Below are 22,500 nucleotides of genomic sequence, written 5' to 3' on the forward strand. Positions count from 1 at the left end.
AGTACTTGGATGGGAGACCACCTGGGAATACAAGGTGCTGTAGATATTTTTATACTACCAACACCGTTCTGTTGATGCATTCCATTTTCAAACGTATTCATTTATGAACCAGTAGTTAGAAGTAGAAAAGTTCTAACAGAAACCATAAAGCTCATCTACAGCCACACCACACTGGATACGCCCAATCTCATCTGATCTTGGAAGCTAAGCAGTGTTGGGCCTGGTTAGTACTTGGATGGGAGACCACCTGGGAATACAAGGTGCTGTAGATATTTTTATACTACCAACACCGTTCTGTTGATGCATTCCATTTTCAAACGTATTCATTTATGAACCAGTAGTTAGAAGTAGAAAAGTTCTAACAGAAACCACAAAGCTCATCTACAGCCACACCACACTGGATACGCCCAATCTCATCTGATCTTGGAAGCTAAGCAGTGTTGGGCCTGGTTAGTACTTGGATGGGAGACCACCTGGGAATACATAGGTGCTGTAGATATTTTTTTACTGCCAACACCGTTCTGTTGATGCATTCCATTTTCAAACGTATTCATTTATGAACCAGTAGTTAGAAGTAGAAAAGTTCTAACAGAAACCATAAAGCTCATCTACAGCCACACCACACTGGATACGCCCAATCTCATCTGATCTTGGAAGCTAAGCAGTGTTGGGCCTGGTTAGTACTTGGATGGGAGACCACCTGGGAATACAAGGTGCTGTAGATATTTTTATACTACCAACACCGTTCTGTTGATGCATTCCATTTTCAAACGTATTCATTTATGAACCAGTAGTTAGAAGTAGAAAAGTTCTAACAGAAACCACAAAGCTCATCTACAGCCACACCACACTGGATACGCCCAATCTCATCTGATCTAGGAAGCTAAGCAGTGTTGGGCCTGGTTAGTACTTGGATGGGAGACTACCTGGGAATACATGGTGCTGTAGATATTTTTATACTACCAACACCGTTCTGTTGATGCATTCCATTTTCAAACGTATTCATTTATGAACCAGTAGTTAGAAGTAGAAAAGTTCTAACAGAAACCATAAAGCTCATCTACAGCCACACCACACTGGATACGCCCAATCTCATCTGATCTTGGAAACTAAGCAGTGTTGGGCCTGGTTAGTACTTGGATGGGAGACCACCTGGGAATACAAGGTGCTGTAGATATTTTTATACTACCAACACCGTTCTGTTGATGCATAACATTTTCAAACGTATTCATTTTAGAGATGAGCGGGTTCGGTTCCTCGGAATCCGAACCCGCCCGAACTTCATGTTTTTTTTCACGGGTCCGAGCGACTCGGATCTTCCCGCCTTGCTCGGTTAACCCGAGCGCGCCCGAACGTCATCATGACGCTGTCGGATTCTCGCGAGGCTCGGATTCTATCGCGAGACTCGGATTCTATATAAGGAGCCGCGCGTCGCCGCCATTTTCACTCGTGCATTGAGATTGATAGGGAGAGGACGTGTCTGGCGTCCTCTCCATTAGAATAGAGATAGATTAGATAGAGAGAGAGAGATTGTGCAGAGTCGCAGACAGAGTTAGTTTACCACAGTCAGTGACCAGTGCAGTTGCTAGTTAACTTTTATTTAATATAATATATCCGTTCACTTCTCTCTGCTATATCCGTTCTCTGCCTGAAAAAAAAAACGATACACAGCACAGTCAGTCACACAGTGTGACTCAGTCTGTGTGCACTCAGCTCAGCCCAGTGTGCTGCACAGTCATCAATGTATAAATTAAAAGCTTATAATTAATTGTGGGGGAGACTGGGGAGCACTGCAGGTTGTTAGCAGGAGCCAGGAGTACAATTATATTAATTAACAGTGCACACTTTTGCTGCAGGAGTGGTGACCAGTGCCTGACCACCAGTATAGTATTGTTGTATACTACTAATATCTCTTTAAATATCAACCAGTCTATATTAGCAGCAGACACAGTACAGTGCGGTAGTTCACGGCTGTGGCTACCTCTGTGTCGGCACACGGCAGGCAGTCCGTCCGACCAGAATTGTATTATTTATTATTATATACCTACCACCTAACCGTGGTTTTTTTTTCATTCTTTATACCGTCATAGTGTCATCCTAATTGTTACGAGTATACTACTATCTCTTTATCAACCAGTGTACAGTGCGGTAGTTCACGGCTGTGGCTACCTCTGTGTCGGCACACGGCAGGCAGTCCGTCCGACCAGAATTGTATTATTTATTATTATATACCTACCACCTAACCGTGGTTTTTTTTTTCATTCTTTATACCGTCATAGTGTCATCCTAATTGTTACGAGTATACTACTATCTCTTTATCAACCAGTGTACAGTGCGGTAGTTCACGGCTGTGGCTACCTCTGTGTCGGCACACGGCAGGCAGTCCGTCCGACCAGAATTGTATTATTTATTATTATATACCCACCACCTAACCGTGGTTTTTTTTTTCATTCTTTATACCGTCATAGTGTCATCCTAATTGTTACGAGTATACTACTATCTCTTTATCAACCAGTGTACAGTGCGGTAGTTCACGGCTGTGGCTACCTCTGTGTCGGCACACGGCAGGCAGTCCGTCCGACCAGAATTGTATTATTTATTATTATATACCTACCACCTAACCGTGGTTTTTTTTTCATTCTTTATACCGTCATAGTGTCATCCTAATTGTTACGAGTATACTACTATCTCTTTATCAACCAGTGTACAGTGCGGTAGTTCACGGCTGTGGCTACCTCTGTGTCGGCACACGGCAGGCAGTCCGTCCGACCAGAATTGTATTATTTATTATTATATACCTACCACCTAACCGTGGTTTTTTTTTCATTCTTTATACCGTCATAGTGTCATCCTAATTGTTACGAGTATACTACTATCTCTTTATCAACCAGTGTACAGTGCGGTAGTTCACGGCTGTGGCTACCTCTGTGTCGGCACACGGCAGGCAGTCCGTCCGACCAGAATTGTATTATTTATTATTATATACCTACCACCTAACCGTGGTTTTTTTTTTCATTCTTTATACCGTCATAGTGTCATCCTAATTGTTACGAGTATACTACTATCTCTTTATCAACCAGTGTACAGTGCGGTAGTTCACGGCTGTGGCTACCTCTGTGTCGGCACACGGCAGGCAGTCCGTCCGACCAGAATTGTATTATTTATTATTATATACCTACCACCTAACCGTGGTTTTTTTTTTCATTCTTTATACCGTCATAGTGTCATCCTAATTGTTACGAGTATACTACTATCTCTTTATCAACCAGTGTACAGTGCGGTAGTTCACGGCTGTGGCTACCTCTGTGTCGGCACACGGCAGGCAGTCCGTCCGACCAGAATTGTATTATTTATTATTATATACCTACCACCTAACCGTGGTTTTTTTTTTCATTCTTTATACCGTCATAGTGTCATCCTAATTGTTACGAGTATACTACTATCTCTTTATCAACCAGTGTACAGTGCGGTAGTTCACGGCTGTGGCTACCTCTGTGTCGGCACACGGCAGGCAGTCCGTCCGACCAGAATTGTATTATTTATTATTATATACCTACCACCTAACCGTGGTTTTTTTTTTCATTCTTTATACCGTCATAGTGTCATCCTAATTGTTACGAGTATACTACTATCTCTTTATCAACCAGTGTACAGTGCGGTAGTTCACGGCTGTGGCTACCTCTGTGTCGGCAGTCGGCAGGCAGTCCGTCCATCCATAATTGTATTATTATTATAATATATACCACCTAACCGTGGTTTTTTTTTCATTCTTTATACCGTCGTCATAGTGTCATACTAGTTGTTACGAGTATACTACTATCTCTTTATCAACCAGTGTACAGTGCGGTAGTTCACGGCTGTGGCTACCTCTGTGTCGGCAGTCGGCAGGCAGTCCGTCCATCCATAATTGTATTATTATTATAATATATACCACCTAACCGTGGTTTTTTTTTCATTCTTTATACCGTCGTCATAGTGTCATACTAGTTGTTACGAGTATACTACTATCTCTTTATCAACCAGTGTACAGTGCGGTAGTTCACGGCTGTGGCTACCTCTGTGTCGGCAGTCGGCAGGCAGTCCGTCCATCCATAATTGTATTATTATTATAATATATACCACCTAACCGTGGTTTTTTTTCCATTCTTTATACCGTCGTCATAGTGTCATACTAGTTGTTACGAGTATACTACTATCTCTTTATCAACCAGTGTACAGTGCGGTAGTTCACGGCTGTGGCTACCTCTGTGTCGGCAGTCGGCAGGCAGTCCGTCCATCCATAATTGTATTATTATTATAATATATACCACCTAACCGTGGTTTTTTTATACCACCTAACCGTGGCAGTCCGTCCATAATTGTATACTAGTATCCAATCCATCCATCTCCATTGTTTACCTGAGGTGCCTTTTAGTTCTGCCTATAAAATATGGAGAACAAAAAAGTTGAGGTTCCAAAATTAGGGAAAGATCAAGATCCACTTCCACCTCGTGCTGAAGCTGCTGCCACTAGTCATGGCCGAGACGATGAAATGCCAGCAACGTCGTCTGCCAAGGCCGATGCCCAATGTCATAGTACAGAGCATGTCAAATCCAAAACACCAAATATCAGAAAAAAAAGGACTCCAAAACCTAAAATAAAATTGTCGGAGGAGAAGCGTAAACTTGCCAATATGCCATTTACCACACGGAGTGGCAAGGAACGGCTGAGGCCCTGGCCTATGTTCATGGCTAGTGGTTCAGCTTCACATGAGGATGGAAGCACTCAGCCTCTCGCTAGAAAACTGAAAAGACTCAAGCTGGCAAAAGCACCGCAAAGAACTGTGCGTTCTTTGAAATCCCAAATCCACAAGGAGAGTCCAATTGTGTCGTTTGCGATGCCTGACCTTCCCAACACTGGACGTGAAGAGCATGCGCCTTCCACTATTTGCATGCCCCCTGCAAGTGCTGGAAGGAGCACCCGCAGTCCAGTTCCTGATAGTCAGATTGAAGATGTCAGTGTTGAAGTACACCAGGATGAGGAGGATATGGGTGTTGCTGGCGCTGGGGAGGAAATTGACCAGGAGGATTCTGATGGTGAGGTGGTTTGTTTAAGTCAGGCACCCGGGGAGACACCTGTTGTCCGTGGGAGGAATATGGCCGTTGACATGCCAGGTGAAAATACCAAAAAAATCAGCTCTTCGGTGTGGAGGTATTTCACCAGAAATGCGGACAACAGGTGTCAAGCCGTGTGTTCCCTTTGTCAAGCTGTAATAAGTAGGGGTAAGGACGTTAACCACCTCGGAACATCCTCCCTTATACGTCACCTGCAGCGCATTCATAATAAGTCAGTGACAAGTTCAAAAACTTTGGGTGACAGCGGAAGCAGTCCACTGACCAGTAAATCCCTTCCTCTTGTAACCAAGCTCACGCAAACCACCCCACCAACTCCCTCAGTGTCAATTTCCTCCTTCCCCAGGAATGCCAATAGTCCTGCAGGCCATGTCACTGGCAAGTCTGACGAGTCCTTTCCTGCCTGGGATTCCTCCGATGCATCCTTGCGTGTAACGCCTACTGCTGCTGGCGCTGCTGTTGTTGCCGCTGGGAGTCGATGGTCATCCCAGAGGGGAAGTCGTAAGCCCACTTGTACTACTTCCAGTAAGCAATTGACTGTTCAACAGTCCTTTGCGAGGAAGATGAAATATCACAGCAGTCATCCTACTGCAAAGCGGATAACTGAGTCCTTGACAACTATGTTGGTGTTAGACGTGCGTCCGGTATCCGCCGTTAGTTCACAGGGAACTAGACAATTTATTGAGGCAGTGTGCCCCCGTTACCAAATACCATCTAGGTTCCACTTCTCTAGGCAGGCGATACCGAGAATGTACACGGACGTCAGAAAAAGACTCACCAGTGTCCTAAAAAATGCAGTTGTACCCAATGTCCACTTAACCACGGACATGTGGACAAGTGGAGCAGGGCAGGGTCAGGACTATATGACTGTGACAGCCCACTGGGTAGATGTATGGACTCCCGCCGCAAGAACAGCAGCGGCGGCACCAGTAGCAGCATCTCGCAAACGCCAACTCTTTCCTAGGCAGGCTACGCTTTGTATCACCGCTTTCCAGAATACGCACACAGCTGAAAACCTCTTACGGCAACTGAGGAAGATCATCGCGGAATGGCTTACCCCAATTGGACTCTCCTGTGGATTTGTGGCATCGGACAACGCCAGCAATATTGTGTGTGCATTAAATATGGGCAAATTCCAGCACGTCCCATGTTTTGCACATACCTTGAATTTGGTGGTGCAGAATTTTTTAAAAAACGACAGGGGCGTGCAAGAGATGCTGTCGGTGGCCAGAAAAATTGCGGGACACTTTCGGCGTACAGGCACCACGTACAGAAGACTGGAGCACCACCAAAAACTACTGAACCTGCCCTGCCATCATCTGAAGCAAGAAGTGGTAACGAGGTGGAATTCAACCCTCTATATGCTTCAGAGGTTGGAGGAGCAGCAAAAGGCCATTCAAGCCTATACAATTGAGCACGATATAGGAGATGGAATGCACCTGTCTCAAGTGCAGTGGAGAATGATTTCAACGTTGTGCAAGGTTCTGATGCCCTTTGAACTTGCCACACGTGAAGTCAGTTCAGACACTGCCAGCCTGAGTCAGGTCATTCCCCTCATCAGGCTTTTGCAGAAGAAGCTGGAGGCATTGAAGAAGGAGCTAACACGGAGCGATTCCGCTAGGCATGTGGGACTTGTGGATGCAGCCCTTAATTCGCTTAACAAGGATTCACGGGTGGTCAATCTGTTGAAATCAGAGCACTACATTTTGGCCACCGTGCTCGATCCTAGATTTAAAGCCTACCTTGGATCTCTCTTTCCGGCAGACACAGGTCTGCTGGGGTTGAAAGACCTGCTGGTGACAAAATTGTCAAGTCAAGCGGAACGCGACCTGTCAACATCTCCTCCTTCACATTCTCCCGCAACTGGGGGTGCGAGGAAAAGGCTCAGAATTCCGAGCCCACCCGCTGGCGGTGATGCAGGGCAGTCTGGAGCGACTGCTGATGCTGACATCTGGTCCGGACTGAAGGACCTGACAACGATTACGGACATGTCGTCTACTGTCACTGCATATGATTCTCTCAACATTGATAGAATGGTGGAGGATTATATGAGTGACCGCATCCAAGTAGGCACGTCACACAGTCCGTACTTATACTGGCAGGAAAAAGAGGCAATTTGGAGGCCCTTGCACAAACTGGCTTTATTCTACCTAAGTTGCCCTCCCACAAGTGTGTACTCCGAAAGAGTGTTTAGTGCCGCCGCTCACCTTGTCAGCAATCGGCGTACGAGGTTACATCCAGAAAATGTGGAGAAGATGATGTTCATTAAAATGAATTATAATCAATTCCTCCGCGGAGACATTGACCAGCAGCAATTGCCTCCACAAAGTACACAGGGAGCTGAGATGGTGGATTCCAGTGGGGACGAATTGATAATCTGTGAGGAGGGGGATGTACACGGTGATATATCGGAGGGTGAAGATGAGGTGGACATCTTGCCTCTGTAGAGCCAGTTTGTGCAAGGAGAGATTAATTGCTTCTTTTTTGGGGGGGGTCCAAACCAACCCGTCATATCAGTCACAGTCGTGTGGCAGACCCTGTCACTGAAATGATGGGTTGGTTAAAGTGTGCATGTCCTGTTTTGTTTATACAACATAAGGGTGGGTGGGAGGGCCCAAGGATAATTCCATCTTGCACCTCTTTTTTCTTTTCTTTTTCTTTGCATCATGTGCTGATTGGGGAGGGTTTTTTGGAAGGGACATCCTGCGTGACACTGCAGTGCCACTCCTAGATGGGCCCGGTGTTTGTGTCGGCCACTAGGGTCGCTAATCTTACTCACACAGTCAGCTACCTCATTGCGCCTCTTTTTTTCTTTGCGTCATGTGCTGTTTGGGGAGGGTTTTTTGGAAGGGACATCCTGCGTGACACTGCAGTGCCACTCCTAGATGGGCCCGGTGTTTGTGTCGGCCACTAGGGTCGCTAATCTTACTCACACAGTCAGCTACCTCATTGCGCCTCTTTTTTTCTTTGCGTCATGTGCTGTTTGGGGAGGGTTTTTTGGAAGGGACATCCTGCGTGACACTGCAGTGCCACTCCTAGATGTGCCCGGTGTTTGTGTCGGCCACTAGGGTCGCTAATCTTACTCACACAGTCAGCTACCTCATTGCGCCTCTTTTTTTCTTTGCGTCATGTGCTGTTTGGGGAGGGTTTTTTGGAAGGGCCATCCTGCGTGACACTGCAGTGCCACTCCTAGATGGGCCCGGTGTTTGTGTCGGCCACTAGGGTCGCTTATCTTACTCACACAGCGACCTCGGTGCAAATTTTAGGACTAAAAATAATATTGTGAGGTGTGATGTGTTCAGAATAGGCTGAAAATGAGTGTAAATTATGTTTTTTGAGGTTAATAATACTTTGGGATCAAAATTACCCCCAAATTCTATGATTTAAGCTGTTTTTTAGGGTTTTTTGAAAAAAACACCCGAATCCAAAACACACCCGAATCCGACAAAAAAAATTCGGTGAGGTTTTGCCAAAACGCGGTCGAACCCAAAACACGGCCGCGGAACCGAACCCAAAACCAAAACACAAAACCCGAAAAATTTCCGGCGCTCATCTCTAATTCATTTATGAACCAGTAGTTAGAAGTAGAAAAGTTCTAACAGAAACCACAAAGCTCATCTACAGCCACACCACACTGGATACGCCCAATCTCATCTGATCTTGGAAGCTAAGCAGTGTTGGCCTTGGTTAGTATTTGGATGGGAGACCACCTGGGAATACAAGGTGCTGTAGATATTTTTATACTGCCAACACCGTTCTGTTGATGCATTCCATTTTCAAACGTATTCATTTATGAACCAGTAGTTAGAAGTAGAAAAGTTCTAACAGAAACCACAAAGCTCATCTACAGCCACACCACACTGGATACGCCCAATCTCATCTGATCTTGGAAGCTAAGCAGTGTTGGGCCTGGTTAGTACTTGGATGGGAGACCACCTGGGAATACAAGGTGCTGTAGATATTTTTATACTGCCAACACCGTTCTGTTGATGCATTCCATTTTCAAATGTATTCATTTATGAACCAGTAGTTAGAAGTAGAAAAGTTCAAACAGAAACCACAAAGCTCATCTACAGCCACACCACACTGGATACGCCCAATCTCATCTGATCTTGGAAGCTAATCAGTGTTGGGCCTGGTTAGTACTTGGATGGGAGACCACCTGGGAATACAAGGTGCTGTAGATATTTTTATACTGCCAACACCGTTCTGTTGATGCATTCCATTTTCAAACGTATTCATTTATGAACCAGTAGTTAGAAGTAGAAAAGTTCTAACAGAAACCACAAAGCTCATCTACAGCCACACCACACTGGATACGCCCAATCTCATCTGATCTTGGAAGCTAAGCAGTGTTGGGCCTGGTTAGTACTTGGATGGGAGACCACCTGGGAATACAAGGTGCTGTAGATATTTTTATACTGCCAACACCGTTCTGTTGATGCATTCCATTTTCAAACGTATTCATTTATGAACCAGTAGTTAGAAGTAGAAAAGTTCTAACAGAAACCAGAAAGTTCATCTACAGCAACACCACACTGGATACGCCCAATCACATCTGATCTTGGAAGCTAAGCAGTGTTGGGCCTGGTTAGTACTTGGATGGGAGACCACCTGGGAATACAAGGTGCTGTAGATATTTTTATACTGCCAACACCGTTCTGTTGATGCATTTACTTTTCAAATGTATTCATTTATGAACCAGTAGTTAGAAGTAGAAAAGTTCAAACAGAAACCACAAAGTTCATCTACAGCCACACCACACTGGATACGCCCAATCTCATCTGATCTTGGAAGCTAAGCAGTGTTGGGCCTGGTCAGTACTTGTATGGGAGACCACCTGGGAATACAAGGTGCTGTAGATATTTTTTTTAATACTGCCAACACCGTTCTGTTGATGCATTCCATTTTCAAACGTATTCATTTATGAACCAGTAGTTAGAAGTAGAAAAGTTCTAACAGAAACCACAAAGTTCATCTACAGCCACACCACACTGGATATGCCCAATCACATCTGATCTTGGAAGCTAAGCAGTGTTGGGCCTGGTTAATACTTGGATGGGAGACCACCTGGGAATACAAGGTGCTGTAGATATTTTTATACTGCCAACACCGTTCTGTTGATGCATTCCATTTTCAAACGTATTCATTTATGAACCAGTAGTTAGAAGTAGAAAAGTTCTAACAGAAACCACAAAGCTCATCTACAGCCACACCACACTGGATACGCCCAATCTCATCTGATCTTGGAAGCTAAGCAGTGTTGGGCCTGGTTAGTACTTGGATGGGAGACCACCTGGGAATACAAGGTGCTGTAGATATTTTTATACTGCCAACACCGTTCTGTTGATGCATTTACTTTTCAAATGTATTCATTTATGAACCAGTAGTTAGAAGTAGAAAAGTTCTAACAGAAACCACAAAGTTCATCTACAGCCACACCACACTGGATACGCCCAATCTCATCTGATCTTGGAAGCTAAGCAGTGTTGGGCCTGGTCAGTACTTGTATGGGAGACCACCTGGGAATACAAGGTGCTGTAGATATTTTTATACTGCCAACACCGTTCTGTTGATGCATTCCATTTTCAAACATATTCATTTATTAACCAGTAGTTAGAAGTAGAAAAGTTCTAACAGAAACCACAAAGTTCATCTACAGCCACACCACACTGGATACGCCCAATCTCATCTGATCTTGGAAGCTAAGCAGTGTTGGGCCTGGTTAGTACTTGGATGGGAGACCACCTGGGAATACAAGGTGCTATTGATATTTTTATACTGCCAACACCGTTCTGTTGATGCATTCCATTTTCAAACGTATTCATTTATGAACCAGTAGTTAGAAGTAGAAAAGTTCTAACAGAAACCACAAAGCTCATCTACAGCCACATCACACTGGATATGCCCAATCTCATCTGTTCTTGGAAGCTAAACAGTGTTGGGCCTGGTTAGTACTTGGATGGGAGACCACCTGGGAATACAAGATGCTGTAGATATTTTTATACTGCCAACACCGTTCTGTTGATGCATTCCATTTTCAAACGTATTCATTTATGAACCAGTAGTTAGAAGTAGAAAAGTTCTAACAGAAACCATAAAGCTCATCTACAGCCACACCACACTGGATACGCCCAATCTCATCTGATCTTGGAAGCTAAGCAGTGTTGGGCCTGGTTAGTACTTGGATGGGAGACCACCTGGGAATACAAGGTGCTGTAGATAATTTTATACTGCCAACACCGTTCTGTTGATGCATTCCATTTTCAAACGTATTCATTTATGAACCAGTAGTTAGAAGTAGAAAAGTTCTAACAGAAACCACAAAGTTCATCTACAGCCACACCACACTGGATACGCCCAATCTCATCTGATCTTGGAAGCTAAGCAGTGTTGGGCCTGGTTAGTACTTGGATGGGAGACCACCTGGGAATACAAGGTGCTGTAGATATTTTTATACTACCAACACCGTTCTGTTGATGCATTCCATTTTCAAACGTGTTCATTTATGAACCAGTAGTTAGAAGTAGAAAAGTTCTAACAGAAACCACAAAGTTCATCTACAGCCACACCACACTGGATACGCCCAATCTCATCTGATCTTGGAAGCTAAGCAGTGTTGGGCCTGGTTAGTACTTGGATGGGAGACCACCTGGGAATACAAGGTGCTGTAGATATTTTTATACTACCAACACCGTTCTGTTGATGCATTCCATTTTCAAACGTGTTCATTTATGAACCAGTAGTTAGAAGTAGAAAAGTTCTAACAGAAACCATAAAGCTCATCTACAGCCACACCACACTGGATACGCCCAATCTCATCTGATCTTGGAAGCTAAGCAGTGTTGGGCCTGGTTAGTACTTGGATGGGAGACCACCTGGGAATACAAGGTGCTGTAGATAATTTTATACTGCCAACACCGTTCTGTTGATGCATTCCATTTTCAAACGTATTCATTTATGAACCAGTAGTTAGAAGTAGAAAAGTTCTAACAGAAACCACAAAGTTCATCTACAGCCACACCACACTGGATACGCCCAATCTCATCTGATCTTGGAAGCTAAGCAGTGTTGGGCCTGGATAGTACTTGGATGGGAGACCACCTGGGAATACAAGGTACTGTAGATATTTTTTTTTATACTGCCAACACCGTTCTGTTGATGCATTCCATTTTCAAACGTATTCATTTATGAACCAGTAGTTAGAAGTAGAAAAGTTCTAACAGAAACCACAAAGTTCATCTACAGCCACACCACACTGGATATGCCCAATCTCATCTGATCTTGGAAGCTAAGTAGTGTTGGGCCTGGTTAGTACTTGGATGGGAGACCACCTGGGAATACAAGGTGCTGTAGATATTTTTATACTGCCAACACCGTTCTGTTGATGCATTCCATTTTCAAACGTATTCATTTATGAACCAGTAGTTAGAAGTAGAAAAGTTCTAACAGAAACCACAAAGCTCATCTACAGCCACAGCACACTGGATACGCCCAATCTCATCTGATCTTGGAAACTAAGCAGTGTTGGGCCTGGTTAGTACTTGGATGGGAGACCACCTGGGAATACAAGGTGCTGTAGATATTTTTATACTGCCAACACCGTTCTGTTGATGCATTCCATTTTCAAACGTATTCATTTATGAACCAGTAGTTAGAAGTAGAAAAGTTCTAACAGAAACCACTAAGCTCATCTACAGCCACACCACACTGGATACGCCCAATCTCATCTGATCTTGGAAGCTAAGCAGTGTTGAGCCTGGTTAGTACTTGGATGGGAGACCACCTGGGAATACAAGTTGCTGTAGATATTTTTAAACTGCCAACACCGTTCTGTTGATGCATTCCATTTTCAAACGTATTCATTTATGAACCAGTAGTTAGAAGTAGAAAAGTTCTAACAGAAACCACTAAGCTCATCTACAGCCACACCACACTGGATACGCCCAATCGCATCTGATCTTGGAAGCTAAGCAGTGTTGGGCATGGTTAGTACTTGGATGGGAGACCACCTGGGAATACAAGGTGCTGTAGATATTTTTTTTATACTGCCAACACCGTTCTGTTGATGCATTCCATTTTCAAACGTATTCATTTATGAACCAGTAGTTAGAAGTAGAAAAGTTCTAACAGAAACCACAAAGTTCATCTACAGCCACACCACACTGGATACGCCCAATCACATCTGATCTTGGAAGCTAAGCAGTGTTGGGCCTGGTTAGTACTTGGATGGGAGACCACCTGGGAATACAAGGTGCTGTAGATATTTTTATACTACCAACACCGTTCTGTTGATGCATTCCATTTTCAAACGTATTCATTTATGAACCAGTAGTTAGAAGTAGAAAAGTTCTAACAGAAACCACTAAGCTCATCTACAGCCACACCACACTGGATACGCCCAATCTCATCTGATCTTGGAAGCTAAGCAGTGTTGGGCCTGGTTAGTACTTGGATGGGAGACCACCTGGGAATACAAGGTGCTGTAGATATTTTTTTTTATACTGCCAACACCGTTCTGTTGATGCATTCCATTTTCAAACGTATTCATTTATGTACCAGTAGTTAGAAGTAGAAAAGTTCTAACAGAAACCACAAAGTTCATCTAAAGCCACACCACACTGGATACGCCCAATCACATCTGATCTTGGAAGCTAAGCAGTGTTGGGCCTGCTTAGTACTTGGATGGGAGACCACCTGGGAATACAAGGTGCTGTAGATATTTTTATACTACCAACACCGTTCTGTTGATGCATTCCATTTTCAAACGTATTCATTTATGAACCAGTAGTTAGAAGTAGAAAAGTTCTAACAGAAACCACAAAGCTCATCTACAGCCACACCACACTGGATACGCCCAATCTCATCTGATCTTGGAAGCTAAGCAGTGTTGGGCCTGGTTAGTACTTGGATGGGAGACCACCTGGGAATACAAGGTGCTGTAGATATTTTTATACTGCCAACACCGTTCTGTTGATGCATTTACTTTTCAAATGTATTCATTTATGAACCAGTAGTTAGAAGTAGAAAAGTTCTAACAGAAACCACAAAGTTCATCTACAGCCACACCACACTGGATACGCCCAATCTCATCTGATCTTGGAAGCTAAGCAGTGTTGGGCCTGGTCAGTACTTGTATGGGAGACCACCTGGGAATACAAGGTGCTGTAGATATTTTTATACTGCCAACACCGTTCTGTTGATGCATTCCATTTTCAAACATATTCATTTATTAACCAGTAGTTAGAAGTAGAAAAGTTCTAACAGAAACCACAAAGTTCATCTACAGCCACACCACACTGGATACGCCCAATCTCATCTGATCTTGGAAGCTAAGCAGTGTTGGGCCTGGTTAGTACTTGGATGGGAGACCACCTGGGAATACAAGGTGCTATTGATATTTTTATACTGCCAACACCGTTCTGTTGATGCATTCTATTTTCAAACGTATTCATTTATGAACCAGTAGTTAGAAGTAGAAAAGTTCTAACAGAAACCACAAAGCTCATCTACAGCCACATCACACTGGATATGCCCAATCTCATCTGATCTTGGAAGCTAAACAGTGTTGGGCCTGGTTAGTACTTGGATGGGAGACCACCTGGGAATACAAGATGCTGTAGATATTTTTATACTGCCAACACCGTTCTGTTGATGCATTCCATTTTCAAACGTATTCATTTATGAACCAGTAGTTAGAAGTAGAAAAGTTCTAACAGAAACCACAAAGTTCATCTACAGCCACACCACACTGGATATGCCCAATCTCATCTGATCTTGGAAGCTAAGTAGTGTTGGGCCTGGTTAGTACTTGGATGGGAGACCACCTGGGAATACAAGGTGCTGTAGATATTGTTATACTGCCAACACCGTTCTGTTGATGCATTCCATTTTCAAACGTATTCATTTATGAACCAGTAGTTAGAAGTAGAAAAGTTCTAACAGAAACCACAAAGCTCATCTACAGCCACACCACACTGGATACGCCCAATCTCATCTGATCTTGGAAACTAAGCAGTGTTGGGCCTGGTTAGTACTTGGATGGGAGACCACCTGGGAATACAAGGTGCTGTAGATATTTTTATACTGCCAACACCGTTCTGTTGATGCATTCCATTTTCAAACGTATTCATTTATGAACCAGTAGTTAGAAGTAGAAAAGTTCTAACAGAAACCACTAAGCTCATCTACAGCCACACCACACTGGATACGCCCAATCTCATCTGATCTTGGAAGCTAAGCAGTGTTGAGCCTGGTTAGTACTTGGATGGGAGACCACCTGGGAATACAAGTTGCTGTAGATATTTTTAAACTGCCAACACCGTTCTGTTGATGCATTCCATTTTCAAACGTATTCATTTATGAACCAGTAGTTAGAAGTAGAAAAGTTCTAACAGAAACCACTAAGCTCATCTACAGCCACACCACACTGGATACGCCCAATCTCATCTGATCTTGGAAGCTAAGCAGTGTTGGGCCTGGTTAGTACTTGGATGGGAGACCACCTGGGAATACAAGGTGCTGTAGATATTTTTTTTATACTGCCAACACCGTTCTGTTGATGCATTCCATTTTCAAACGTATTCATTTATGAACCAGTAGTTAGAAGTAGAAAAGTTCTAACAGAAACCACAAAGTTCATCTACAGCCACACCACACTGGATACGCCCAATCACATCTGATCTTGGAAGCTAAGCAGTGTTGGGCCTGGTTAGTACTTGGATGGGAGACCACCTGGGAATACAAGGTGCTGTAGATATTTTTATACTACCAACACCGTTCTGTTGATGCATTCCATTTTCAAACGTATTCATTTATGAACCAGTAGTTAGAAGTAGAAAAGTTCTAACAGAAACCACTAAGCTCATCTACAGCCACACCACACTGGATACGCCCAATCTCATCTGATCTTGGAAGCTAAGCAGTGTTGGGCCTGGTTAGTACTTGGATGGGAGACCACCTGGGAATACAAGGTGCTGTAGATAATTTTATACTGCCAACACCGTTCTGTTGATGCATTCCATTTTCAAACGTATTCATTTATGAACCAGTAGTTAGAAGTAGAAAAGTTCTAACAGAAACCACAAAGTTCATCTACAGCCACACCACACTGGATACGCCCAATCTCATCTGATCTTGGAAGTTAAGCAGTGTTGGGCCTGGATAGTACTTGGATGGGAGACCACCTGGGAATACAAGGTACTGTAGATATTTTTTTTTATACTGCCAACACCGTTCTGTTGATGCATTCCATTTTCAAACGTATTCATTTATGAACCAGTAGTTAGAAGTAGAAAAGTTCTAACAGAAACCACAAAGTTCATCTACAGCCACACCACACTGGATATGCCCAATCTCATCTGATCTTGGAAGCTAAGTAGTGTTGGGCCTGGTTAGTACTTGGATGGGAGACCACCTGGGAATACAAGGTGCTGTAGATATTTTTATACTGCCAACACCGTTCTGTTGATGCATTCCATTTTCAAACGTATTCATTTATGAACCAGTAGTTAGAAGTAGAAAAGTTCTAACAGAAACCACAAAGCTCATCTACAGCCACACCACACTGGATACGCCCAATCTCATCTGATCTTGGAAACTAAGCAGTGTTGGGCCTGGTTAGTACTTGGATGGGAGACCACCTGGGAATACAAGGTGCTGTAGATATTTTTATACTGCCAACACCGTTCTGTTGATGCATTCCATTTTCAAACGTATTCATTTATGAACCAGTAGTTAGAAGTAGAAAAGTTCTAACAGAAACCACTAAGCTCATCTACAGCCACACCACACTGGATACGCCCAATCTCATCTGATCTTGGAAGCTAAGCAGTGTTGAGCCTGGTTAGTACTTGGATGGGAGACCACCTGGGAATACAAGGTGCTGTAGATATTTTTATACTGCCAACACCGTTCTGTTGATGCATTCCATTTTAAAACGTATTCATTTATGAACCAGTAGTTAGAAGTAGAAAAGTTCTAACAGAAACCACAAAGCTCATCTACAGCCACACCACACTGGATACGCCCAATCGCATCTGATCTTGGAAGCTAAGCAGTGTTGGGCCTGGTTAGTACTTGGATGGGAGACCACCTGGGAATACAAGGTGCTGTAGATATTTTTTTTATACTGCCAACACCGTTCTGTTGATGCATTCCATTTTCAAACGTATTCATTTATGAACCAGTAGTTAGAAGTAGAAAAGTTCTAACAGAAACCACAAAGTTCATCTACAGCCACACCACACTGGATACGCCCAATCACATCTGATCTTGGAAGCTAAGCAGTGTTGGGCCTGGTTAGTACTTGGATGGGAGACCACCTGGGAATACAAGGTGCTGTAGATATTTTTATACTACCAACACCGTTCTGTTGATGCATTCCATTTTCAAACGTATTCATTTATGAACCAGTAGTTAGAAGTAGAAAAGTTCTAACAGAAACCACTAAGCTCATCTACAGCCACACCACACTGGATACGCCCAATCTCATCTGATCTTGGAAGCTAAGCAGTGTTGGGCCTGGTTAGTACTTGGATGGGAGACCACCTGGGAATACAAGGTGCTGTAGATATTTTTTTTTATACTGCCAACACCGTTCTGTTGATGCATTCCATTTTCAAACGTATTCATTTATGTACCAGTAGTTAGAAGTAGAAAAGTTCTAACAGAAACCACAAAGTTCATCTAAAGCCACACCACACTGGATGCGCCCAATCACATCTGATCTTGGAAGCTAAGCAGTGTTGGGCCTGGTTAGTACTTGGATGGGAGACCACCTGGGAATACAAGGTGCTGTAGATATTTTTATACTACCAACACCGTTCTGTTGATGCATTCCATTTTCAAACGTATTCATTTATGAACCAGTAGTTAGAAGTAGAAAAGTACTAACAGAAACCATAAAGCTCTTCTACAGCCACACCACACTGGATATGCTCAATTTCATCTGATCTAGGAAGCTAAGCAGTGTTGGGCCTGGTTAATACTTGGATGGGAGACCACCTGGGAATACAAGGTGCTGTAGATATTTTTATACTGCCAACACCGTTCTGTTGATGCATTCCATTTTCAAACGTATTCATTTATGAACCAGTAGTTAGAAGTAGAAAAGTTCTAACAGAAACCACAAAGCTCATCTACAGCCACACCACACTGGATACGCCCAATCTCATCTGATCTTGGAAGCTAAGCAGTGTTGGGCCTGGTTAGTACTTGGATGGGAGACCACCTGGGAATACAAGGTGCTGTAGATATTTTTATACTGCCAACACCGTTCTGTTGATGCATTTACTTTTCAAATGTATTCATTTATGAACCAGTAGTTAGAAGTAGAAAAGTTCTAACAGAAACCACAAAGTTCATCTACAGCCACACCACACTGGATACGCCCAATCTCATCTGATCTTGGAAGCTAAGCAGTGTTGGGCCTGGTCAGTACTTGTATGGGAGACCACCTGGGAATACAAGGTGCTGTAGATATTTTTATACTGCCAACACCGTTCTGTTGATGCATTCCATTTTCAAACATATTCATTTATTAACCAGTAGTTAGAAGTAGAAAAGTTCTAACAGAAACCACAAAGTTCATCTACAGCCACACCACACTGGATACGCCCAATCTCATCTGATCTTGGAAGCTAAGCAGTGTTGGGCCTGGTTAGTACTTGGATGGGAGACCACCTGGGAATACAAGGTGCTATTGATATTTTTATACTGCCAACACCGTTCTGTTGATGCATTCCATTTTCAAACGTATTCATTTATGAACCAGTAGTTAGAAGTAGAAAAGTTCTAACAGAAACCACAAAGCTCATCTACAGCCACATCACACTGGATATGCCCAATCTCATCTGTTCTTGGAAGCTAAACAGTGTTGGGCCTGGTTAGTACTTGGATGGGAGACCACCTGGGAATACAAGATGCTGTAGATATTTTTATACTGCCAACACCGTTCTGTTGATGCATTCCATTTTCAAACGTATTCATTTATGAACCAGTAGTTAGAAGTAGAAAAGTTCTAACAGAAACCATAAAGCTCATCTACAGCCACACCACACTGGATACGCCCAATCTCATCTGATCTTGGAAGCTAAGCAGTGTTGGGCCTGGTTAGTACTTGGATTGGAGACCACCTGGGAATACAAAGTGCTGTAGATAATTTTATACTGCCAACACCGTTCTGTTGATGCATTCCATTTTCAAACGTATTCATTTATGAACCAGTAGTTATAAGTAGAAAAGTTCTAACAGAAACCACAAAGTTCATCTACAGCCACACCACACTGGATACGCCCAATCTCATCTGATCTTGGAAGCTAAGCAGTGTTGGGCCTGGTTAGTACTTGGATGGGAGACCACCTGGGAATACAAGGTGCTGTAGATATTTTTATACTACCAACACCGTTCTGTTGATGCATTCCATTTTCAAACGTATTCATTTATGAACCAGTAGTTAGAAGTAGAAAAGTTCTAACAGAAACCACAAAGCTCATCTACATCCACACCACACTGGATACGCCCAATCTCATCTGATCTTGGAAGCTAAGCAGTGTTGGGCCTGGTTAGTACTTGGATGGGAGACCACCTGGGAATACAAGGTGCTGTAGATATTTTTATACTGCCAACACCGTTCTGTTGATGCATTCACTTTTCAAATGTATTCATTTATGAACCAGTAGTTAGAAGTAGAAAAGTTCTAACAGAAACCACAAAGCTCATCTACATCCACACCACACTGGATACGCCCAATCTCATCTGATCTTGGAAGCTAAACAGTGTTGGGCCTGGTCAGTACTTGTATGGGAGACCACCTGGGAATACAAGGTGCTACTTGTATGGGAAACCACCTGGGAATACAAGGTGCTGTAGATATTTTTATACTGCCAACACCGTTCTGTTGATGCATTCCATTTTCAAACGTATTCATTTATTAACCAGTAGTTAGAAGTAGAAAAGTTCTAACAGAAACCACAAAGTTCATCTACAGCCACACCACACTGGATACGCCCAATCTCATCTGATCTTGGAAGCTAAGCAGTGTTGGGCCTGGTTAGTACTTGGATGAGAGACCATCTGGGAATACAAAGTGCTGTATATATTTTTATACTGCCAACACCGTTCTGTTGATGCATTCCATTTTCAAACGTATTCATTTATGAACCAGTAGTTAGAAGTAGAAAAGTTCTAACAGAAACCACAAAGCTCATCTACAGCCACACCACACTGGATACGCCCAATCTCATCTGATCTTGGAAGCTAAACAGTGTTGGGCCTGGTTAGTACTTGGATGGGAGACCACCTGGGAATACAAGGTGCTGTAGATATTTTTATACTGCCAACACCGTTCTGTTGATGCATTCCATTTTCAAACGTATTCATTTATGAACCAGTAGTTAGAAGTAGAAAAGTTCTAACAGATACCATAAAGCTCATCTACAGCCACACCACACTGGATACGCCCAATCTCATCTGGTCTTGGAAGCTAAGCTGTGTTGCGCCTGGTTAGTACTTGTATGGGGGACCACCTGGGAATACAAGGTGCTGTAGATATTTTTATACTGCCAACACCGTTCTGTTGATGCATTCCATTTTCAAACGTATTCATTTATGAACCAGTAGTTAGAAGTAGAAAAGTTCTAACAGAAACCACAAAGCTCATCTACAGCCACACCACACTGGATTCGCCCAATCTCATCTGATCTTGGAAGCTAAGCAGTGTATTGTGCCTGGTTAGTACTTGGATGGGAGACCACCTGGGAATACAAGGTGCTGTAGATATTTTTATACTGCCAACACCGTTCTGTTGATGCATTCCATTTTAAAACGTATTCATTTATGAACCAGTAGTTAGAAGTAGAAAAGTTCTAACAGAAACCACAAAGTTCATCTACAGCCACACCACACTGGATACGCCCAATCACATCTGATCTTGGAAGCTAAGCAGTGTTGGGCCTGGTTAGTACTTGGATGGGTGACCACCTGGGAATACAAGGTGCTGTAGATATTTTTATACTGCCAACACCGTTCTGTTGATGCATTCCATTTTCAAACGTATTCATTTATGAACCAGTAGTTAGAAGTAGAAAAGTTCTAACAGAAACCACAAAGCTCATCTACATCCACACCACACTGGATACGCCCAATCTCATCTGATCTTGGAAGATAAGCAGTGTTGGGCCTGGTTAGTACTTGGATGGGAGACCACCTGGGAATACAAGGTGCTGTAGATATTTTTATACTGCCAACACCGTTCTGTTGATGCATTCACTTTTCAAATGTATTCATTTATGAACCAGTAGTTAGAAGTAGAAAAGTTCTAACAGAAACCACAAAGCTCATCTACAGCCACACCACACTGGATACGCCCAATCTCATCTGATCTTGGAAGCTAAGCAGTGTTGGGCCTGGTTAGTACTTGGATGGGAGACCACCTGGGAATACAAAGTGCTGTATATATTTTTATACTGCCAACACCGTTCTGTTGATGCATTCCATTTTCAAACGTATTCATTTATGAACCAGTAGTTAGAAGTAGAAAAGTTCTAACAGAAACCACAAAGCTCATCTACAGCCACACCACACTGGATACGCCCAATCTCATCTGATCTTGGAAGCTAAACAGTGTTGGGCCTGGTTAGTACTTGGATGGGAGACCACCTGGGAATACAAGGTGCTGTAGATATTTTTATACTGCCAACACCGTTCTGTTGATGCATTCCATTTTCAAACGTATTCATTTATGAACCAGTAGTTAGAAGTAGAAAAGTTCTAACAGAAACCACAAAGTTCATCTACAGCCACACCACGCTGGATACGCCCAATCTCATCTGATCTTGGAAGCTAAGCAGTGTTGGGCCTGCTTAGTACTTGGATGGGAGACTACCTGGAATACAAGGTGCTGTAGATATTTTTATACTGCCAACACCGTTCTGTTGATGCATTCCATTTTCAAACGTATTCATTTATGAACCAGTAGTTAGAAGTAGAAAAGTTCTAACAGAAACCACAAAGTTCATCTACAGCCACACCACACTGGATACGCCCAATCTCATCTGATCTTGGAAGCTAAGCAGTGTTGGGCCTGGTTAGTACTTGGATGGGAGACCACCTGGGAATACAAGGTGCTGTAGATATTTTTATACTGCCAACACCGTTCTGTTGATGCATTCCATTTTCAAACGTATTCATTTATGAACCAGTAGTTAGAAGTAGAAAAGTTCTAACAGAAACCACAAAGCTCATCTACATCCACACCACACTGGATACGCCCAATCTCATCTGATCTTGGAAGCTAAGCAGTGTTGGGCCTGGTTTGTACTTGGATGGGAGAACACCTGGGAATACAAGGTGCTGTAGATATTTTTATACTGCAAACACCGTTCTGTTG

At 43.2% G+C, this 22,500-nt stretch overlaps 54 non-coding genes and 13 pseudogenes across 54 annotated transcripts in view; all 67 read left to right on the top strand.

The window, feature by feature from the left end:
• LOC135065431 (5S ribosomal RNA) overlaps positions 1-46 on the top strand; it is a 119-nt gene extending 73 nt beyond the window's left edge. The window contains exon 1 of the ribosomal RNA XR_010251715.1: positions 1-46. This exon is cut by the window's left edge and continues 73 nt beyond it. This is a non-coding gene — a ribosomal RNA (5S ribosomal RNA).
• A 107-nt stretch (positions 47-153) lies between these two features.
• Positions 154-272, top strand: LOC135063498 (5S ribosomal RNA). The gene has a single exon (XR_010249827.1). It is a non-coding gene; the product is annotated as a 5S ribosomal RNA (ribosomal RNA).
• Positions 273-379: 107 nt separating this feature from the next.
• LOC135062848 (5S ribosomal RNA) lies at positions 380-499 on the top strand. Its single transcript, XR_010249189.1, has one exon. It is a non-coding gene; the product is annotated as a 5S ribosomal RNA (ribosomal RNA).
• Positions 500-606: 107 nt separating this feature from the next.
• LOC135063510 (5S ribosomal RNA) lies at positions 607-725 on the top strand. The gene has a single exon (XR_010249838.1). It is a non-coding gene; the product is annotated as a 5S ribosomal RNA (ribosomal RNA).
• Positions 726-832: 107 nt separating this feature from the next.
• On the top strand, positions 833-951 carry LOC134884869 (5S ribosomal RNA). The gene has a single exon (XR_010169000.1). It is a non-coding gene; the product is annotated as a 5S ribosomal RNA (ribosomal RNA).
• A 107-nt stretch (positions 952-1,058) lies between these two features.
• Positions 1,059-1,177, top strand: LOC135064790 (5S ribosomal RNA). Its single transcript, XR_010251091.1, has one exon. It is a non-coding gene; the product is annotated as a 5S ribosomal RNA (ribosomal RNA).
• A 7,550-nt stretch (positions 1,178-8,727) lies between these two features.
• Positions 8,728-8,846, top strand: LOC135066005 (5S ribosomal RNA). Its single transcript, XR_010252268.1, has one exon. It is a non-coding gene; the product is annotated as a 5S ribosomal RNA (ribosomal RNA).
• A 107-nt stretch (positions 8,847-8,953) lies between these two features.
• LOC135063521 (5S ribosomal RNA) lies at positions 8,954-9,072 on the top strand. Its single transcript, XR_010249849.1, has one exon. It is a non-coding gene; the product is annotated as a 5S ribosomal RNA (ribosomal RNA).
• Positions 9,073-9,179: 107 nt separating this feature from the next.
• On the top strand, positions 9,180-9,298 carry LOC135061739 (5S ribosomal RNA). The gene has a single exon (XR_010248112.1). It is a non-coding gene; the product is annotated as a 5S ribosomal RNA (ribosomal RNA).
• A 107-nt stretch (positions 9,299-9,405) lies between these two features.
• LOC135063533 (5S ribosomal RNA) lies at positions 9,406-9,524 on the top strand. Its single transcript, XR_010249861.1, has one exon. It is a non-coding gene; the product is annotated as a 5S ribosomal RNA (ribosomal RNA).
• Positions 9,525-9,631: 107 nt separating this feature from the next.
• On the top strand, positions 9,632-9,750 carry LOC135062538 (5S ribosomal RNA). The gene has a single exon (XR_010248885.1). It is a non-coding gene; the product is annotated as a 5S ribosomal RNA (ribosomal RNA).
• A 107-nt stretch (positions 9,751-9,857) lies between these two features.
• Positions 9,858-9,976, top strand: LOC135065528 (5S ribosomal RNA). Its single transcript, XR_010251808.1, has one exon. It is a non-coding gene; the product is annotated as a 5S ribosomal RNA (ribosomal RNA).
• Positions 9,977-10,087: 111 nt separating this feature from the next.
• LOC135070600 (5S ribosomal RNA) lies at positions 10,088-10,206 on the top strand. The gene has a single exon (XR_010256758.1). It is a non-coding gene; the product is annotated as a 5S ribosomal RNA (ribosomal RNA).
• Positions 10,207-10,313: 107 nt separating this feature from the next.
• Positions 10,314-10,432, top strand: LOC135063544 (5S ribosomal RNA). The gene has a single exon (XR_010249872.1). It is a non-coding gene; the product is annotated as a 5S ribosomal RNA (ribosomal RNA).
• Positions 10,433-10,539: 107 nt separating this feature from the next.
• LOC135065529 (5S ribosomal RNA) lies at positions 10,540-10,658 on the top strand. The gene has a single exon (XR_010251809.1). It is a non-coding gene; the product is annotated as a 5S ribosomal RNA (ribosomal RNA).
• Positions 10,659-10,765: 107 nt separating this feature from the next.
• On the top strand, positions 10,766-10,884 carry LOC135069967 (5S ribosomal RNA). Its single transcript, XR_010256145.1, has one exon. It is a non-coding gene; the product is annotated as a 5S ribosomal RNA (ribosomal RNA).
• A 107-nt stretch (positions 10,885-10,991) lies between these two features.
• On the top strand, positions 10,992-11,110 carry LOC134893209 (5S ribosomal RNA; annotated as a pseudogene).
• Positions 11,111-11,217: 107 nt separating this feature from the next.
• Positions 11,218-11,336, top strand: LOC135063557 (5S ribosomal RNA). Its single transcript, XR_010249884.1, has one exon. It is a non-coding gene; the product is annotated as a 5S ribosomal RNA (ribosomal RNA).
• Positions 11,337-11,443: 107 nt separating this feature from the next.
• LOC135063569 (5S ribosomal RNA) lies at positions 11,444-11,562 on the top strand. The gene has a single exon (XR_010249896.1). It is a non-coding gene; the product is annotated as a 5S ribosomal RNA (ribosomal RNA).
• Positions 11,563-11,669: 107 nt separating this feature from the next.
• On the top strand, positions 11,670-11,788 carry LOC135063581 (5S ribosomal RNA). Its single transcript, XR_010249908.1, has one exon. It is a non-coding gene; the product is annotated as a 5S ribosomal RNA (ribosomal RNA).
• A 107-nt stretch (positions 11,789-11,895) lies between these two features.
• Positions 11,896-12,014, top strand: LOC135063592 (5S ribosomal RNA). The gene has a single exon (XR_010249919.1). It is a non-coding gene; the product is annotated as a 5S ribosomal RNA (ribosomal RNA).
• Positions 12,015-12,121: 107 nt separating this feature from the next.
• Positions 12,122-12,240, top strand: LOC135061799 (5S ribosomal RNA). The gene has a single exon (XR_010248169.1). It is a non-coding gene; the product is annotated as a 5S ribosomal RNA (ribosomal RNA).
• Positions 12,241-12,351: 111 nt separating this feature from the next.
• On the top strand, positions 12,352-12,470 carry LOC135065877 (5S ribosomal RNA). The gene has a single exon (XR_010252146.1). It is a non-coding gene; the product is annotated as a 5S ribosomal RNA (ribosomal RNA).
• Positions 12,471-12,577: 107 nt separating this feature from the next.
• LOC134887862 (5S ribosomal RNA) lies at positions 12,578-12,696 on the top strand (annotated as a pseudogene).
• A 107-nt stretch (positions 12,697-12,803) lies between these two features.
• LOC134885437 (5S ribosomal RNA) lies at positions 12,804-12,922 on the top strand. Its single transcript, XR_010169551.1, has one exon. It is a non-coding gene; the product is annotated as a 5S ribosomal RNA (ribosomal RNA).
• Positions 12,923-13,029: 107 nt separating this feature from the next.
• On the top strand, positions 13,030-13,148 carry LOC135069200 (5S ribosomal RNA). Its single transcript, XR_010255388.1, has one exon. It is a non-coding gene; the product is annotated as a 5S ribosomal RNA (ribosomal RNA).
• A 110-nt stretch (positions 13,149-13,258) lies between these two features.
• Positions 13,259-13,377, top strand: LOC134901537 (5S ribosomal RNA). Its single transcript, XR_010175027.1, has one exon. It is a non-coding gene; the product is annotated as a 5S ribosomal RNA (ribosomal RNA).
• A 107-nt stretch (positions 13,378-13,484) lies between these two features.
• LOC135063604 (5S ribosomal RNA) lies at positions 13,485-13,603 on the top strand. The gene has a single exon (XR_010249930.1). It is a non-coding gene; the product is annotated as a 5S ribosomal RNA (ribosomal RNA).
• Positions 13,604-13,714: 111 nt separating this feature from the next.
• On the top strand, positions 13,715-13,833 carry LOC134887568 (5S ribosomal RNA; annotated as a pseudogene).
• Positions 13,834-13,940: 107 nt separating this feature from the next.
• Positions 13,941-14,059, top strand: LOC135063615 (5S ribosomal RNA). The gene has a single exon (XR_010249941.1). It is a non-coding gene; the product is annotated as a 5S ribosomal RNA (ribosomal RNA).
• A 107-nt stretch (positions 14,060-14,166) lies between these two features.
• Positions 14,167-14,285, top strand: LOC135065530 (5S ribosomal RNA). Its single transcript, XR_010251810.1, has one exon. It is a non-coding gene; the product is annotated as a 5S ribosomal RNA (ribosomal RNA).
• Positions 14,286-14,392: 107 nt separating this feature from the next.
• On the top strand, positions 14,393-14,511 carry LOC135069969 (5S ribosomal RNA). The gene has a single exon (XR_010256146.1). It is a non-coding gene; the product is annotated as a 5S ribosomal RNA (ribosomal RNA).
• A 107-nt stretch (positions 14,512-14,618) lies between these two features.
• LOC134889849 (5S ribosomal RNA) lies at positions 14,619-14,737 on the top strand (annotated as a pseudogene).
• A 107-nt stretch (positions 14,738-14,844) lies between these two features.
• LOC135065878 (5S ribosomal RNA) lies at positions 14,845-14,963 on the top strand. The gene has a single exon (XR_010252147.1). It is a non-coding gene; the product is annotated as a 5S ribosomal RNA (ribosomal RNA).
• Positions 14,964-15,070: 107 nt separating this feature from the next.
• On the top strand, positions 15,071-15,189 carry LOC135064791 (5S ribosomal RNA). Its single transcript, XR_010251092.1, has one exon. It is a non-coding gene; the product is annotated as a 5S ribosomal RNA (ribosomal RNA).
• A 107-nt stretch (positions 15,190-15,296) lies between these two features.
• LOC134885438 (5S ribosomal RNA) lies at positions 15,297-15,415 on the top strand. Its single transcript, XR_010169552.1, has one exon. It is a non-coding gene; the product is annotated as a 5S ribosomal RNA (ribosomal RNA).
• A 107-nt stretch (positions 15,416-15,522) lies between these two features.
• Positions 15,523-15,641, top strand: LOC135063626 (5S ribosomal RNA). The gene has a single exon (XR_010249952.1). It is a non-coding gene; the product is annotated as a 5S ribosomal RNA (ribosomal RNA).
• Positions 15,642-15,751: 110 nt separating this feature from the next.
• On the top strand, positions 15,752-15,870 carry LOC134901538 (5S ribosomal RNA). The gene has a single exon (XR_010175028.1). It is a non-coding gene; the product is annotated as a 5S ribosomal RNA (ribosomal RNA).
• A 107-nt stretch (positions 15,871-15,977) lies between these two features.
• LOC135063637 (5S ribosomal RNA) lies at positions 15,978-16,096 on the top strand. The gene has a single exon (XR_010249963.1). It is a non-coding gene; the product is annotated as a 5S ribosomal RNA (ribosomal RNA).
• Positions 16,097-16,203: 107 nt separating this feature from the next.
• Positions 16,204-16,322, top strand: LOC135058522 (5S ribosomal RNA). Its single transcript, XR_010244949.1, has one exon. It is a non-coding gene; the product is annotated as a 5S ribosomal RNA (ribosomal RNA).
• Positions 16,323-16,433: 111 nt separating this feature from the next.
• Positions 16,434-16,552, top strand: LOC135065879 (5S ribosomal RNA). Its single transcript, XR_010252148.1, has one exon. It is a non-coding gene; the product is annotated as a 5S ribosomal RNA (ribosomal RNA).
• Positions 16,553-16,659: 107 nt separating this feature from the next.
• On the top strand, positions 16,660-16,778 carry LOC135064793 (5S ribosomal RNA). Its single transcript, XR_010251094.1, has one exon. It is a non-coding gene; the product is annotated as a 5S ribosomal RNA (ribosomal RNA).
• Positions 16,779-16,885: 107 nt separating this feature from the next.
• LOC135065904 (5S ribosomal RNA) lies at positions 16,886-17,004 on the top strand. Its single transcript, XR_010252172.1, has one exon. It is a non-coding gene; the product is annotated as a 5S ribosomal RNA (ribosomal RNA).
• Positions 17,005-17,111: 107 nt separating this feature from the next.
• On the top strand, positions 17,112-17,230 carry LOC135058811 (5S ribosomal RNA). The gene has a single exon (XR_010245234.1). It is a non-coding gene; the product is annotated as a 5S ribosomal RNA (ribosomal RNA).
• A 110-nt stretch (positions 17,231-17,340) lies between these two features.
• On the top strand, positions 17,341-17,459 carry LOC134901539 (5S ribosomal RNA). The gene has a single exon (XR_010175029.1). It is a non-coding gene; the product is annotated as a 5S ribosomal RNA (ribosomal RNA).
• Positions 17,460-17,566: 107 nt separating this feature from the next.
• LOC135063649 (5S ribosomal RNA) lies at positions 17,567-17,685 on the top strand. The gene has a single exon (XR_010249974.1). It is a non-coding gene; the product is annotated as a 5S ribosomal RNA (ribosomal RNA).
• A 111-nt stretch (positions 17,686-17,796) lies between these two features.
• Positions 17,797-17,915, top strand: LOC135068235 (5S ribosomal RNA). The gene has a single exon (XR_010254440.1). It is a non-coding gene; the product is annotated as a 5S ribosomal RNA (ribosomal RNA).
• A 107-nt stretch (positions 17,916-18,022) lies between these two features.
• Positions 18,023-18,141, top strand: LOC134894924 (5S ribosomal RNA; annotated as a pseudogene).
• A 107-nt stretch (positions 18,142-18,248) lies between these two features.
• On the top strand, positions 18,249-18,367 carry LOC135063660 (5S ribosomal RNA). The gene has a single exon (XR_010249985.1). It is a non-coding gene; the product is annotated as a 5S ribosomal RNA (ribosomal RNA).
• Positions 18,368-18,474: 107 nt separating this feature from the next.
• LOC135065531 (5S ribosomal RNA) lies at positions 18,475-18,593 on the top strand. Its single transcript, XR_010251811.1, has one exon. It is a non-coding gene; the product is annotated as a 5S ribosomal RNA (ribosomal RNA).
• A 107-nt stretch (positions 18,594-18,700) lies between these two features.
• Positions 18,701-18,819, top strand: LOC135069970 (5S ribosomal RNA). The gene has a single exon (XR_010256147.1). It is a non-coding gene; the product is annotated as a 5S ribosomal RNA (ribosomal RNA).
• A 107-nt stretch (positions 18,820-18,926) lies between these two features.
• LOC134893210 (5S ribosomal RNA) lies at positions 18,927-19,045 on the top strand (annotated as a pseudogene).
• Positions 19,046-19,152: 107 nt separating this feature from the next.
• LOC134889107 (5S ribosomal RNA) lies at positions 19,153-19,271 on the top strand (annotated as a pseudogene).
• Positions 19,272-19,378: 107 nt separating this feature from the next.
• LOC135063672 (5S ribosomal RNA) lies at positions 19,379-19,497 on the top strand. Its single transcript, XR_010249997.1, has one exon. It is a non-coding gene; the product is annotated as a 5S ribosomal RNA (ribosomal RNA).
• Positions 19,498-19,604: 107 nt separating this feature from the next.
• LOC135064661 (5S ribosomal RNA) lies at positions 19,605-19,723 on the top strand. The gene has a single exon (XR_010250964.1). It is a non-coding gene; the product is annotated as a 5S ribosomal RNA (ribosomal RNA).
• A 107-nt stretch (positions 19,724-19,830) lies between these two features.
• On the top strand, positions 19,831-19,949 carry LOC134897400 (5S ribosomal RNA; annotated as a pseudogene).
• Positions 19,950-20,092: 143 nt separating this feature from the next.
• LOC134892481 (5S ribosomal RNA) lies at positions 20,093-20,211 on the top strand (annotated as a pseudogene).
• A 107-nt stretch (positions 20,212-20,318) lies between these two features.
• On the top strand, positions 20,319-20,437 carry LOC134901993 (5S ribosomal RNA). Its single transcript, XR_010175467.1, has one exon. It is a non-coding gene; the product is annotated as a 5S ribosomal RNA (ribosomal RNA).
• A 107-nt stretch (positions 20,438-20,544) lies between these two features.
• On the top strand, positions 20,545-20,663 carry LOC134893521 (5S ribosomal RNA; annotated as a pseudogene).
• A 107-nt stretch (positions 20,664-20,770) lies between these two features.
• Positions 20,771-20,891, top strand: LOC134893326 (5S ribosomal RNA; annotated as a pseudogene).
• Positions 20,892-20,998: 107 nt separating this feature from the next.
• LOC134900883 (5S ribosomal RNA) lies at positions 20,999-21,117 on the top strand. Its single transcript, XR_010174385.1, has one exon. It is a non-coding gene; the product is annotated as a 5S ribosomal RNA (ribosomal RNA).
• A 107-nt stretch (positions 21,118-21,224) lies between these two features.
• LOC135067002 (5S ribosomal RNA) lies at positions 21,225-21,343 on the top strand. Its single transcript, XR_010253232.1, has one exon. It is a non-coding gene; the product is annotated as a 5S ribosomal RNA (ribosomal RNA).
• A 107-nt stretch (positions 21,344-21,450) lies between these two features.
• Positions 21,451-21,569, top strand: LOC134884350 (5S ribosomal RNA). The gene has a single exon (XR_010168501.1). It is a non-coding gene; the product is annotated as a 5S ribosomal RNA (ribosomal RNA).
• Positions 21,570-21,676: 107 nt separating this feature from the next.
• Positions 21,677-21,795, top strand: LOC134901995 (5S ribosomal RNA). Its single transcript, XR_010175469.1, has one exon. It is a non-coding gene; the product is annotated as a 5S ribosomal RNA (ribosomal RNA).
• A 107-nt stretch (positions 21,796-21,902) lies between these two features.
• On the top strand, positions 21,903-22,020 carry LOC134893480 (5S ribosomal RNA; annotated as a pseudogene).
• Positions 22,021-22,127: 107 nt separating this feature from the next.
• Positions 22,128-22,246, top strand: LOC135063683 (5S ribosomal RNA). The gene has a single exon (XR_010250008.1). It is a non-coding gene; the product is annotated as a 5S ribosomal RNA (ribosomal RNA).
• Positions 22,247-22,353: 107 nt separating this feature from the next.
• LOC134891349 (5S ribosomal RNA) lies at positions 22,354-22,472 on the top strand (annotated as a pseudogene).
• Positions 22,473-22,500: the final 28 nt, after the last annotated feature.

This window comes from Pseudophryne corroboree, chromosome 3, assembly GCF_028390025.1.
Source record: "Pseudophryne corroboree isolate aPseCor3 chromosome 3, aPseCor3.hap2, whole genome shotgun sequence".
Classification (NCBI taxonomy): Eukaryota; Metazoa; Chordata; class Amphibia; order Anura; family Myobatrachidae; genus Pseudophryne; species Pseudophryne corroboree.